The sequence below is a fragment of the Lygodium microphyllum genome, chromosome 12 (genome assembly GCF_053477565.2).
Source record: "Lygodium microphyllum isolate KBCC chromosome 12, Lygodium_microphyllum_v1.1.10, whole genome shotgun sequence".
In the NCBI taxonomy this organism is placed as follows: Eukaryota; Viridiplantae; Streptophyta; class Polypodiopsida; order Schizaeales; family Lygodiaceae; genus Lygodium; species Lygodium microphyllum.
The window spans coordinates 5,280,903-5,295,093 of record NC_141146.1 but is presented as its reverse complement, the minus strand read 5'-3'; positions in this window follow the sequence as shown (position 1 = coordinate 5,295,093).

Sequence of the window (14,191 nt, the reverse complement as noted above, 5' to 3'; positions counted from 1 at the left end):
ATCTATGCTCTATCCATGTCAGACATTGGCACTAAGGGACAGGCAGTGTTTTTGGTCACAGTCTTGCAGGACTGTCACAAAGATCCCATTGCAAAAAATTCTATCCTAAATCTAGGGGTAAACCCTATAGCTCATCTCAAAGAGGGCTTTTTTCCCTCCAGTTTGAATCAAAGATCTCCCCAATCGGAATTACGGTGTGAGTTATGTCTATTTTTGTGCACTAGGGTCACTGTGGACAGGTTGTAGGGCACTGTAAAACCCCTACAAAAAATTCTGATCGTTTTCTATCATAAAGGTTAATATCTCATCTCTAAGAGGCCCTCGTTTCCTCCGACTTAAGCCCAAAATATCAGCAATTGGAGTTTCCTACTAAGAGTTACGCCCTTTTTATTGACAGAAGCAGGTCTTGTGGACTGATCAATATGGCTGGCCAGAAAAGCAAGGCCTATCCACCATGCCGGTAACATTCACTTGAGGCATTCTCCCACCTTGGGTTGAATTTCACCTGCTCTACCTAGGAGCCCCCATGCACCACATATGAATCAGCCCCATCAAGGATAATATGGTACAAATGGCCAACCTGGCAATCATGGACAGCATGGCTATAGTGGACAACATGCGCTAAATGCACCACAAGGGATGTATGGACAGCAGGGCATGTATGGCCACCATGGGATGCAAGGACAACAAGGATTTCATGGGCAGCATGGCCCCTATGATTTGCATGACAAGGTCATCCTCACAAAGTACAATGGGCAATCCCCCTCACCATCTAACCTGGAAGAATGGACGTCCAAGTTGGAGTCCTACTTCAACATCTACCCCCGCACTGATGATCAAAAAATACTTTTTCATTCTCTTCACTTGGAAGGTTTTGCCCACACTTGGTGGCGCTATATCAATCGGGAGAATCAACAGTTCATTGATTGGGAATATTTCAAAATTCATACGGTCCAAGTTTTTGTGTCCCCTGTGGAAAAAGAACGGTTGGCAAGACGATGCTACACTCTTGACCAACATAACCTCACTGTACGTGACGTGACTATACCAATCAATTCATGAACTTGACCATGCATGTGAAAAGCATCAGTGAGACGATGCTAAATTGCACAAGTATATCTATGGGTTGGAACAGAGTCTATCGGCTGATGTCATTGCCCAAAAACCCACTACACTATTTGATGCAATCAAATTGGCTGAGAGACATGCAAGAAAGTACCATAAGAATGAGCATTTTCAGCAAGGTGTTGGACCTCCCCGCATCCCTTCACGATCAGCCCCATACGGAGGTGGTTTTCGAGGCTCTTCTATGCCTAATAACAGCCCCAAAGTACCCACTTACCCTGCCTTCCATGTTGAAAGAAAAATGGGCACTTTTGGGACAGCATCGGGCTCTATTGCTGAAAATCGGTATGCTGAAAATAAAGAGTCCACTGCATCACCTTCCCATGGATCCAGTAGTCGACAGCTCATCTCCCCAGATGTTGTGAAGGAACGGAAAGAAAATGGCCTATGCTTTAAATGTGGAGATAAGTACATTGCTGCCAAATGTCTGTACAAGATAGCTAAGGTCAAAGTTCATAGCATGTATGTCATGGAAGATTGGCACAATGAGGAGGATGACCTGGCCATTGATCAGACTGAGCCCACGGAGGATGTTGATCATGAGCAGTTCTATGACCTGGAGGATGGGTTTCCCTTTGACCCGGGAGGTGCTCCCTCACAGATAGTTGATTTAACATCCCACCCACCTCCCACTTCCCTTTTCTCGATCTCCTTGGATGCTTGGACGGGTTCCTGTAGCCCCAGTACCCTTCGCATTCAAGGCAATATCAATGGGAAGCATGTTTTTATCCTTATGGATAGTGGAAGCAGTCATAGTTTTGTCAATAAATTAGTCATTGATCGGTTGAAATGTACCCCTATGGCATTACACCACCTCTTGAAGGTCAAGTAGCAGACGGAGAAGAAGAAATCAGCACACATGTATGTCCTGCAGTTCCCTTATGCTTGGCTGAAAATTATGTGGCACTGGTTGATCTGATTTCCCTAGATATGGGCCCCATTAATGTTGTCTTGGACTGTGATTAGCTGAAACAATTGGGAAAATTTGCTATGGACTTCTCTTAGCTTTACATGGAGTTTATGATGCATGGACAGCCTATCCACCTAGTGGGAGTTCGAGATCATGCTGATTTTCAGTCATTACAGCAAATCAACTCAAATGGGAGTTTAAGAAATGCTCACAAATCTTTGTTTTGCAATTAAATAAGGACAATTCTGTTCAGCCCTCCACAGTATCATATGACTCTGCCTTGCAAGCCTTACTTGAGGAATACAATGACTTATTTCAGATGTCTACATCCCTCCCTCCCAAGAGACAAGTGGACCACCCACTTGACCTAGAGCCCCATTCCAAGCCAGTGAACAAATTCCCCTATAGACTCTCCAAGTGTGAGCGTGAAGAGATTGCAAAGCAAATCAAGGAGTTGTTGGAGATGGGTTTCATTGAACCGAGTTCTTCCCCTATGCATCCCCTATCCTCTTAGTCAAAAAGAAAGATGGCTCCTTTTGCATGTGTATTGACTACAGAGATTTGAACAAAATTACAGTGAAGAACCGCTACCCCATCCCACGGATTGATGATTTGTTGGATGAGTTAAAAGGGGCATGCTTTTTCACTAAGATTGACTTGTGCTCTGGCTACCATCTGATTCGTATACGGACAAGAGATGAGGTCAAAACAGCCTTCAGGACTGATCATGGACTTTACCATTTTCTTGTGATGCCTTTTGGGTTGACTAACGCCCCTGCCACCTTTCAAAACCTCATGAACAAAATCTTACAGCCCTTTTTCTTCAAGTTCGTGCTTGTTTTTTTTTAATGACATCCTCATTTACATCAAGTCATCTATGGAGCACTTGACACACATTCGGAGGGTGTTTGACATATTGAGAAAGCATCTACTCTTTGCTAAGGAGAGCAAATGTATATTCATCCAGACATCTATGGAGTACTTGGGACACATTGTGAGCAAAAATGGTATACAAGCTTACCTCAAAAAGGTGCAATGTGTTAAGGATTGGCCCACTCCTTCCACCACCACCTCCTTGCGTGGCTTCCTTGGTCTCACTTCATTCTACAGACGCTTCATTAAGCACTATGCCACCATTGCAGCACCTTTGACAGATCGCTTAAAAAAAGAGTCATTCTTTTGGGATGCCACTGCAGATCATAGCTTCAAACAGTTAAAGGATGCGCTTACTTTAGCCCCCATCCTTGTTTTCCCTAACTTCTCTAAGCTCTTTACCATTCATTGTGATGACAATGGATAGGGTATTGGTGCAATATTGTTGCAAGAGCATGGTGTGATTGCATTTGAAAGCCGCAAACTTGATGAGAAGGAGATGCAAATGAATGTATATGACCAAGAGATGTTGGCCATCCTCCATGCCATCAAGAAATGGCACCACTACTTGTATGGTAGCCGCTTCCAAGTGAAAAAGCGATCACCGAGTCCTCCAATACTTCTTGACTCAGTCTACTTTGACTCCTAAGCAAAGGCGATGGATGGCAACCTTACAGAACTATGACTTTGACATTTCACACACACGGGGCAAGCATAATATTGTGGCTAATTCTCTCTCTCGAATGTGGGCATGCAGAGTGTCATCTATCTCAGAATTGCACTGTGATTGGGTTGAAGAGCTCCAGGAAGCTTACTTGTTAGATGATCATTTCAGCCACATATTTCAAAAATTACAACATGGGTTTATGTCTAAAAACTCCCAATATCAGCTCAAGCATGGCCTTATTTGGTCCCATGGCAAGATTGTCATCCCACACACTTCCCCCTTCATGCAGAAGATCATGGAAGAAATGCATTCTTGCCCCACTATCGGTCACTTGGGTGTTTTCAAAACATATGATAGGATTGCCAAGAGCTTTCATTGGAAAGTCTTATGGAGGGACGTCAAGGACTTTGTGACCAAATGTGTTCAATGCCAACAGAACAAGGATAGTACACTCAGGCCCCCGGCCTCTTGCAGCCTCTCCCTATCCCTAAAAGAAAATGGACTCACATCACAATGGACTTTATCACCGGCCTTCTTGTGACTAAGAAAGGGTGGAACAGTATTATCTATGTGGTAGTTAATTGCCTCATCAAAGCTACCTACTTTATCCCCACTAAGGTCCAATATATTGCCTCTCAGGTGGCCACTTAGTTTATGGAAAATGTCTTCAAGTTGCATGGCTTAGCACAAGTCATAGTACATGATCGGGATGCAAAGTTTATGAGAAACTTTTGGCAGACAATTTTCACCTCCATGGGGACCAAGTTTGCTTCATCCACTGCATACCACCCTCAGACTGATGGCCAAACTGAGAGAGTGAACAAATGGCTTGAGACATACTTGAGGCACTTTTGCCATGATGTACAACGCAGTTGGGATACATGGCTTCACTTAGCTGAGTTTTCATATAATAACTCCACAAACTGTAGCACTGGAGTTTCCCCTTTTGAGGCCTTATATGGGTACAAGGTTCCCCTTCCTACAGTCTTGTTTACTGATAAGATCAATCCTCAGAGTCAAGTTGAATTGGATCACATGCAACCTTTACTTCAGCAATGCAAAATGAATCTTCAGAAGGCCCAAACACACATGAAACTCTATGCTGATGAAAGACGCATGCATTTGAAATTCCACGAGGGGGAATTGGTCCTTTTGAAAGTGCCTGAGTCCCGCTACTCCACTCTCAAAGAGGGCAGCAGTAACAAGCTAGCCCACCGCTTCTATGGCCCATACCGCATCCTGAAGAGAGTTGGCGACTTGGCCTACCATATAGAACTCCCCCCTACCACCAAAATCCACAATGTGTTTCATGTCAATCAGCTAAAACCCTTTGTAGGCTCTTCAGTAGACTATGTGGAAGAACTTCCCCTCATCGATGAAGAGGGCATCACTCAATATGTTCCTGAAGCAATCATTGGGCAGTGAGATAAGCACTTACGATCCCGATCCATCAAAGAATACCTCATCAAATGGCAAGGCCTACCCTTCGAAGAAGCATCTTGGTTCCCAACAACCATCCTCGATGAATTTCCCTACCTCCGTGAACCCCAACAGCTGGAAGACTAGCCGGTCATGCCCCAAATTGCCCACTTCCCGCCCGCAAACTGCACATTGTTTTTGAATAGTTTTGTACTTACTCAAATCACATGCATGTGCATTCTACATAGGCTGAAAGTACTCGTCATAAGCTCCGTTTTGACATATAGTACGCCCCATTTGGAGCCGCCTATCAAAAGTTATGATCAGTTTACTTCAACCGACCAGTTCAGGACTGCATGCTGTCCCTAGTCTCTGCACACCTATTCTTCATTGTCAAAGGGCTCTGATTAGTACTTTGCAACCCTCCCTTAGCCCACCCATCACTCCCCTAGTCTCTCCACACCTATTCTTCATTGTCAAAGGGCTCTGAGTAGTACTCTGCAACCCTCCCTTAACCCACCCATCACTCCCCTCTGTTTCTCCTTGTTTTTGAGGGCAAAAACCTTTCGAGTGGGGATGGATTGTAACAAGCAGAACATACACCGACTAGGGTTTAGACACCCAATCACACTGACCGAGGTATTTAAGATGTAAGAGCCCCAGATTAGGGCAACCAGTAATTATCAATATCACACTCTTCACCTTCATCTCTAGCTTCCATGGCTTCCTTCTCCTTTCTCTCCTCTTTTCTCTCTTTCTCTCTCCTCTTTTAGTCTTCTTCCTTCTTCTTCTTGTTCTCTTTCTCTCTCCTCAGCTCTCCTTCTCTCCCCTCTTCTCTCATTACATGGATGAGGTAGGTATTTCTGGTAGTGGATACATAACTATTTACAAATCTCTTTACAAGAATATGAAGGAATCTAAGCTACAAGGATCAATATTGCCAAACCCAATATCACTCATCTGTGGTTGCCATGGCGGAGTGTTGGTAATGGTGGGGAGGAAGGTCATTGGGGGCACGTTGGTGGTTTAGGTGGCTGGTGGTAGGGCTATTCTTTGTGGGGATTGCACTGATGGAGTACAAGTGGCGGTTTGTTAGGGGTTCTGCACATGATGATTCTTGGCGGGCTTGCAGGATGATAAAGGATAGGAATTCAGAGTTGAGTGTCGATGAAGAGCAAATGACACCTTTGTTGGAGTCTTCAATGCCTACAATTGAAAACCTCTCATAGGTGGTCTCTCCCTAGGGGTAGTGCTAGTCTTCTCTATTATACACAAGACATAGTTTAATTAGTTTGGGAGACATCAAACTCTAAGCAAGCTGAGAGTAGTCCTACACTTGAGGACCCAAACTGTGTATATATTTTGGTGCAGATATTATGTGAGTGCTCGTGCATACTTAGATATTACGTAGGTAGAAGACTGTGGGCTGGTTTCTCATAACAATGTGGATGAAGCAAAGTTGTCCATATTGAGAAAAAGTACACGTGAAGGTGTATGCGACATCCTTTGCATTGTGACTGCACGACGTAACATAATTGAACACAGGGACACTGCACTATCGATAGCTAGTAGCTACTGGACCTGTGTGATGAGGACAATGTACTTTTCATGGCCATTCATGCAGTGCTTACCACAATTGATTGCAATGGTATTAAGGCAGAGTGCAAGAGGGAATCGTGTGAGTGGGTCAGGGTGACAGGTCTAACCAAAGGCGAGACAATCTTCCTAGGTATGTCCTGCCCTTGATGTGCCCTGAACTATTGTGGGTGATGCTAGGGGGCTAGGGGACTAGGGACAGAGCCAGCTGACCAAGATCACTAGACGCACCTAATTTGAGGACCCCTAGGTATTGTGCTGTGATCGTGGGTGCTTCTTATCATTTCATTCTTTTCTTTTCTTCTTCTTTTTTTTTCTTTTTTTTTCTTTTTCTTATGCTTTTTGTTTAACTTTACCTGAGTACAACCATTGCAATATGTTTGAGGCTATCATCCTTTCAATGGCTTGGAAAATGTCAAGCTTCGAAGGCTCAGGAAATGGATATTACACTGATGATTGTGCCCTAGCCTCGTTGTTAGAGAAGCAGTTGTTGAGGTAGGGAGATACACTTGAGATACTGCAAACCTCTTTGCGACATGCGATGTTGGTACAATTGAGGTAACTATTAATGTTTTGAGAAGAAGGAGATGGAGACAAAGGCTCAGGCCCAAGGGTAGCAGACAGCTCCCTTCAGTTCATTCTCCATTATCCACACACAGTCACTCACTAGTCAACTGTATGTACAATCCACACTCAAAGATAAACTGACCTAAATCTAATCATGGTTAAGTTAGTGTGACTTAACCTTATTCACTAAGGTAACCAACTGACAGAAGACAAATGAGCTTGAGTCTCAACACTCCCCCTCAAGCTCAAGTAGGATACTTGACTCCAAGTAACTCTCTGAAATACACAAACTTATCTTTACCCAATGACTTGGTAAAGATATCTGCAACTTGGTCTTCTGTCCTCACGTGGACCAAATCAATGTCACCTGCAATCACTTTTTCCCTGATGAAGTGATAGCGTACCTCAATGTGCTTAGTCCTAGCATGATAGACAGGATTACTGGCTAGGAGCACACTACTCATGTTGTCACAATAGAGTGTGATAGGCCTGACTTCCTACATGCCTAAATCATCAAGAAGCTTCATGAGCCATGCTGCCTCACATGCAGCTAGTGCAGCACCTCTATACTCTGCCTCAGTACTAGAGAGTGCAACTATAGGTTGCTTCTTACTGCTCCAACTGATCATACTACTACCAAGGGAAAATGCATACCCACTAGTAGATCTCCTGTCATAGGTACTTCCTGCCCAGTCAGCATCTGTATATCCTGTAAGCTCCAAAGGCTTACCATGCTCATAGAATAGACCATAATCTGATGTAGCCTTTACATATCTCAAGATCCTCCTCACTGCATCCAAGTGTGGCTTCATAGGCTTCTGCATGAACTAACTAATTAGTCCAACTGAATAGCTCAGATCCGGTCTAGTAATGGTAAGGTAAATCAGGCTACCCACCATTTGTCTATACATAGTGACATTCTCAATCTCATGTCCAACATTTGCAAGTAGCTTAACATTTTGTTCCAATGGAGTGCTCAACGCTTTGCAATCCAACATACCATACTTGGTTAACATATCCTGTGCATACTGCTTCTGCAACAACCAAGTACCATGAGATGTAGAGATAACCTCAATCCCAAGGAAATACTTCAGATCTCCCAAATCTTTGACCTGAAATTCAGCATGTAACATTTTTTTGATCTCTCCAATTCCTGTGACATCATCACCTGTAATGATTAAGTCATCCACATAGATGACTAATACTACATAACCAGCTCTTGTCTTCTTTGTGAATAGGCTATGATCAGCCTTGCCCATAGTAAAACCAAGTTTTTGTAAGCATGCACTTATCTTAGCATTCCAAGCTCTAGGTGCTTGCTTCAGCCCATATAATGCTTTCTTCAGTCTACACACATATGTAGGAAAATCTGGATGTGTATAGCCCTCGGGCTGATCCATGTATACTTCCTCAACCAAATCACCATTGAGAAGCATTCTTCACATCCATCTGATACATACTCCATCCTTTAGATGCTGCCAAAGAAATCACTGTCCTCACGGTTGCCATTTTAGCAACAGGACTGAATGTTTCCTCATAATCAAGACCATATTGTTGTGCATACCCTTTTGCCACAAGTCTTGCCTTGTATCTTTCCAATGTGCCATCTGATTTGCATTTCACTTTGTATACCCATTTGCAACCAATAGCCATTTTTCCTTCAGGCAATTCAACCAAATCCCAAGTGTCATTTTCAGCCAATGCTGAATATTCATCATCCATTGCCTTACACCAATGATCATCCAAAATAGCTTCAGAAAACTTTGTGGGTTCCTTGAAGCTAGTGACTTTTGCCATATATGCATAGTGTCTCACTATGTAACCACTGTATGTAAGCCTATCCATAGGCTTCCTGACTCTTTCTGATCTCCTCAACTGAGGTGCAGTATGAGACTCTCCTCTCTCATGAGGTGGTATATATCTATGTCTCACACCAGGAGTCACAACAACTGATGGAATACCAAACTCACTATCCAAGCTGTCAGTACCAGGTGAATCATAACCACAGGTGGGTGGCCCAGTAACATCATCAATTTTTCCTTTGCCTTTATCCACATCTCTCCCCCTCACTGACATACCCGTGTCAATGGACAAAGATGCTGAAGTCCTCAATCTACCTGTCCAAGGACTAACTGACGTAGTAGCATCTTTAGAAGGCCCAGAAATTGCTGCACTTTCATTTGTACCTGCATGTACATAAGGCTCGTGATAGCCATCCTCATCATTCATCACAGTGATCTTCTTCTCATGCCATGATTTTAGCTCATCAAATACCACATCTCTTGAGATCAATGTCTCATGAGTAGAAGGATTGTAGCATTTGTACGCTTTCCTATCTTGTGCATACCCAATAAAAATGGCCTTTTCTGCCTTTGGATCGAGCTTGCTCCTCTTTTCATCTGGAACATGTACATATGCCAAGCATCCAAAAACCTTAAGATGGCTGATGTCTGGCTTTATCCCATAAAGCCTCTCATAACGAGTCACCTCATGTATACCTGTTGTTGGTGTACGATTCATGACATACACTGCAGTCATTACAGCCTCTACCCAATATGCATTTGGTAGGCTTTTCTCATTCAACATGGCTCTAGCCGATTCCATGATCACCCTGTTTTTCCTTTCTACCACACCATTTTGTTGTGGTGTGTACCTACATGTCAATTGCCTTTTAATTCCATGAGCTGCCAAGAAGTAATCAAAGTCTTTAGAAACATATTCTCCACCACTATCAGATATCAAGCATGAGATATAGCAAGCCAATTCTTTCTCCACATGTCTCTTAAAATCCTGAAAAACATCCATGACATCACTCTTGTGCTTTAGCACATACAACCATGTGTACCTACTATAGTCATCTATGAATGACACATAGTAACGTGATCCCCCAAGAGATGCATTCTGTGAGGGTCCCCATACATCAGAATGTACAAGCTGTAATGGTCTAGTAGTAGTGCTTACATGCCTCATAAATGGAAGCCTTGATTGCTTTCCAAATTGACAAGACTGACATACATGTCCCAATTCCGCATGCTTGAACTTAGGAAGTCCAAGTACAACTTGTTTATGCTGCATATTCTTCAACTTTTGAACATTTACATGTCCAATCCTTTTATGCCATATCTCAATGTCCCTTATTGCAGCATTTTCATGTGAGTACATAGCAGCATTCAATGCTGGAATTTTCATATCCAATGTAAACATCCTGCCATTTCTTTTGCCTTTAGCAATGAGTTTGCATCCTTGACCATACTCTTCAATGTAGCATCCATCTCTATTGAATCTAACTTGTAGATTTTGTTCAGCCATTTGTCCCATAGAAAGCAAGTTTTTGGTTATGGAGGGTACATGCAATACATCATAAAGACTCTTTTTCCTGTCACCATGCATCATCAAGGGAACAGTACCTGTATGCATAATGTCATGTTGCGTATCATCCCCTGTGCAAACATATCCATGAGCACCTTCTACCAATGTGTCAAACCACTCTCCATGAGGAGTCATGTGGTTAGATGCCCCTGAGTCTATATACCATACATCATCTGCTTTGTCGTGTACAGGCAACCCTTTCTTCACATGTTGCATTGCAAACAACCTGTCATCCTCCTGCATACCACTAGAAGAAGCATAATTACCATGTTGCTTCCCTCTTGCTCTCTGATCATTCTGCTTTTTGTAGCAATCCTTAGCTACATGCCCGTATTTGCCACAATAATGGCAATCCTTATTTGCATTTGATTGCTGTCCATAACTCATTTGAGGCTGCTGCCAAGTGCCTCTTCCTCTATGTGAATAACCTCCTCTTCCACGATCATTTGAGGCACCTCTATTTTCTTGAGGCTGCCTATTTTGCCATCCAGTAGCTTGCTGTCCACGGGCTGCATATGCATTTCCAGCACCTCTTCCTCGAAAATTTGATCTTCCTCTTCCACCTCTACCCCTTTGATTTGAGTAGAAGACACTGTCCCTACTGTTTTTAGACCCACTGGAACTTGTATTAAGTCCAAGTTTCACTTCTTCATGCAAAAGAAGTGCTACAAGTTCATCAAAGTCAGGCTGCTCCTGACGCACTGAAATGGAAGTATCAAACTGCTTATATTCCTGTCCAAGTCCATGGAGGGTAGTAGCTACCAAATCATCATCCTCAACTTCAGCTCCAATTGATCCTAGTTGTTCTGCAATGGATCTGATCTCACTGACATAGTCCTCAATAGACCTTCCATTTCTGGATATGTGGCTGAACTTTTGCTTTAGTTGTGTCTTTCTTGCATGAGTGACATGCCCATAATTCTTCATCAATAAGTCCCAAGCAGCTTTTGGGGAAGTACAATTTGCAATTTGCATAGCCTTTGTGTCTGACACACATAGTGACAACCAATGCAAGACCTTGTTGGCCTTTTCCAACCACGTCTTGTGTGCCTTCAACTGATCCTGTGTTGGAGGTCTATCTTTCAGTAGCTTGGGCTCATCTTCAAGACCTGTGACTAGGTCCCAATAGCCTCTTCCAATTAAAAAATTAGACATCCTGAATTTCCATAGAACGAAATTGTTATAGTCTAGCTTCTCACCAACTATCTGAGTGATAGTATCCTTCTCTCCTATGTTTGCCATTTTAAAGCCTTAAGTTTTGCAAAACCAATCAATTTTCCAAAAATGCCAGCAGGCAATATGCTTCCATGATCTGTAGTACAACCAGTTTTTACTGCAATCAGTAGTATGTCAAATCAGCCTCATAGAAGTCAAGCTTGAGCATACAATGCTCTTGAGTATGCACACGTCTATCACTAACCATTTAGTGCCACACTACCGACATCTATGATGAGCACCCTTGAACTCCACAAGTACATTCAATTCCAAAAAGAACTGCACAGATTTCAGCCTATATGACTGCATAAGATCCAATACATGTAGGAAGTAAATACTCAGTATTCCTTCAACTGACTGCAGCTGCAACCATGATCCAAATACAAGCTTCAAATATTGATACCAATTGTACCCTTGAATTTACTGCTCAGGACTTGTTGCAGAAAGCAAACATAACTTGCTGAATTGTTTTCATAGTCCGTTAAAAAAAAAACTGAAGCATTTCTTTCTTGCTGTCCATATTGAATACTGATGGTTATTCTCCAAAGTACACAATTATGCATGCTCAGATAGCTGTAAAGCATGCAGCTCTTGTTGATTAGCAGACTACTGCGCACTAGACAAGCTTAACCTTGAAATGCAACTGGTAATTTAGATGTTCCAGCAGTCCTCAATGAGAAGCCCCTTATTTTTCACTCTCCAATCCAACATCACAATCTGAATGTATAGCAAACATGGTTGATGCAGAATGACTGGCTGTAGCGGAACCTCTGTAGAAGTAGTAGGAGACACACTGCTTCCAACATCAGTGCCATCTTCTACTTTTCTTCAAGTAGACAAACTACCAGATTTGAACATACTTGTCAGAACTGCTAGCATCAGGAGTCCGTACAGGGTGAAGATCAGGAGCATTTCCCTCCCAGAAATGATCATCATGTCCCTTCCTCAGAGATGTCAGTCTCCTTAGTCCTGTGTCAAATTCGACTACTGGAAAGGGCCATGGTGTAGACCAGATTACAGACAATGCAGGACATATGTATGACATGAGTACCATACATGTAGGTGGCCGGAAGGAGAGAGCACAGAGAACTCTTTATGTGAGTTATAAGACCCTGTGGGAAGAAGTCATGCTGCTGCAAATTGACATGACAACACAGTAGACCCTCTACTGCAGATTGACGCTACTGCAGATTGTGGTCATGCTCAGTGGCGCATCTGTCAAACCATCTTATCACTTCAGAATCTCTCACAGTGTGTCAGTGTCTCGTATGCTGTTATGAGCGTATGGACTCTAAAATATCATCTTCGCCTTCATCGCATTGCTTTGCTTGGGCAGGTCGCTCAGGGTCAGCACAAGGCAGGCCGTCGACACGCATGCAGCAGGGCAGGGCAACGCAGGCTCAAGATCCGACAGGGACAGGCAGTCAGCTGTCACCCATCACGCCCTCGCTGGCCTGTCTGCCGATGACCTGCCGATGGAGCTGCTGCCTGGATGACCTGTCACACTGCCCTGTCGAGGGCCTATCTGCCCCCCGTTGACCTGTCCGTCCTGCCGAGGGCCTGTCAGCTGCAGCACGCTTGACCAGGACTGATGACCTTTAACCTTCAGCAATGAAGCCTCCAGCAATGCTACCTTCAGCTCTGATACCATATTAATGTTTTGAGAAGAAGGAGATGGAGACAAAGGCTCAGGCCCAAGGGTAGCAGACAACTCCCTTCAGTTCATTCTCCATTATCCACACACAGTCACTCACTAGTCAACTGTATGTACAATCCACACTCAAAGATAAACTGACCTAAATCTAATCATGGTTAAGTCAATGTGACTTAACCTTATTCACTAAGGTAACCAACTGACAGAAGAAAAATGAGCTTGAGTCTCAACTGCAACAACCATCATGAGCCCACTATAGAGCTTAACCTAGGAAGAGAGCATAGCCCATGACTATGCTTTGGTTCGTGCGATGTGGGCACTTGCAAGGGTGATTTTTCGCGTTCGGTAGCGTGGCTTTGTCGCGGTTCTTTGTGAGGTTGGTGGTCTTGCAGTGACTTGGGCATTGAACATGTTTGCACGAAGACCTGTGTGATCCTGCATCCACTTGTCACTTCATGTGAGTATATGCAAGTCGCATGCGCCAAGTACAACAAACAAATGCAATCATGTCAAGATGTAACTTTTTCAAAATCCTCTTATGCTGATTGCAATGCCTATTCCACTGCTTGTTAAAGACGTGGCATATATTAACGATAGGTAAGGGGAGTGTGTACAAGTGGGGAGCCTACCCCTTTAATCATCAAAAGACAAAAAGTTATAGCAGGATGGCTTGTTAAGTTGCTTGTATATCATAGGGGCTACTCGATTTGCACGAGGCGGGGTGAGTCCGGGTGGTCAAGTGAGACTGAGGCTTTGCTGGTGAGGGGATCCTGTGGGTTTGGGCAAGGAAGATGTC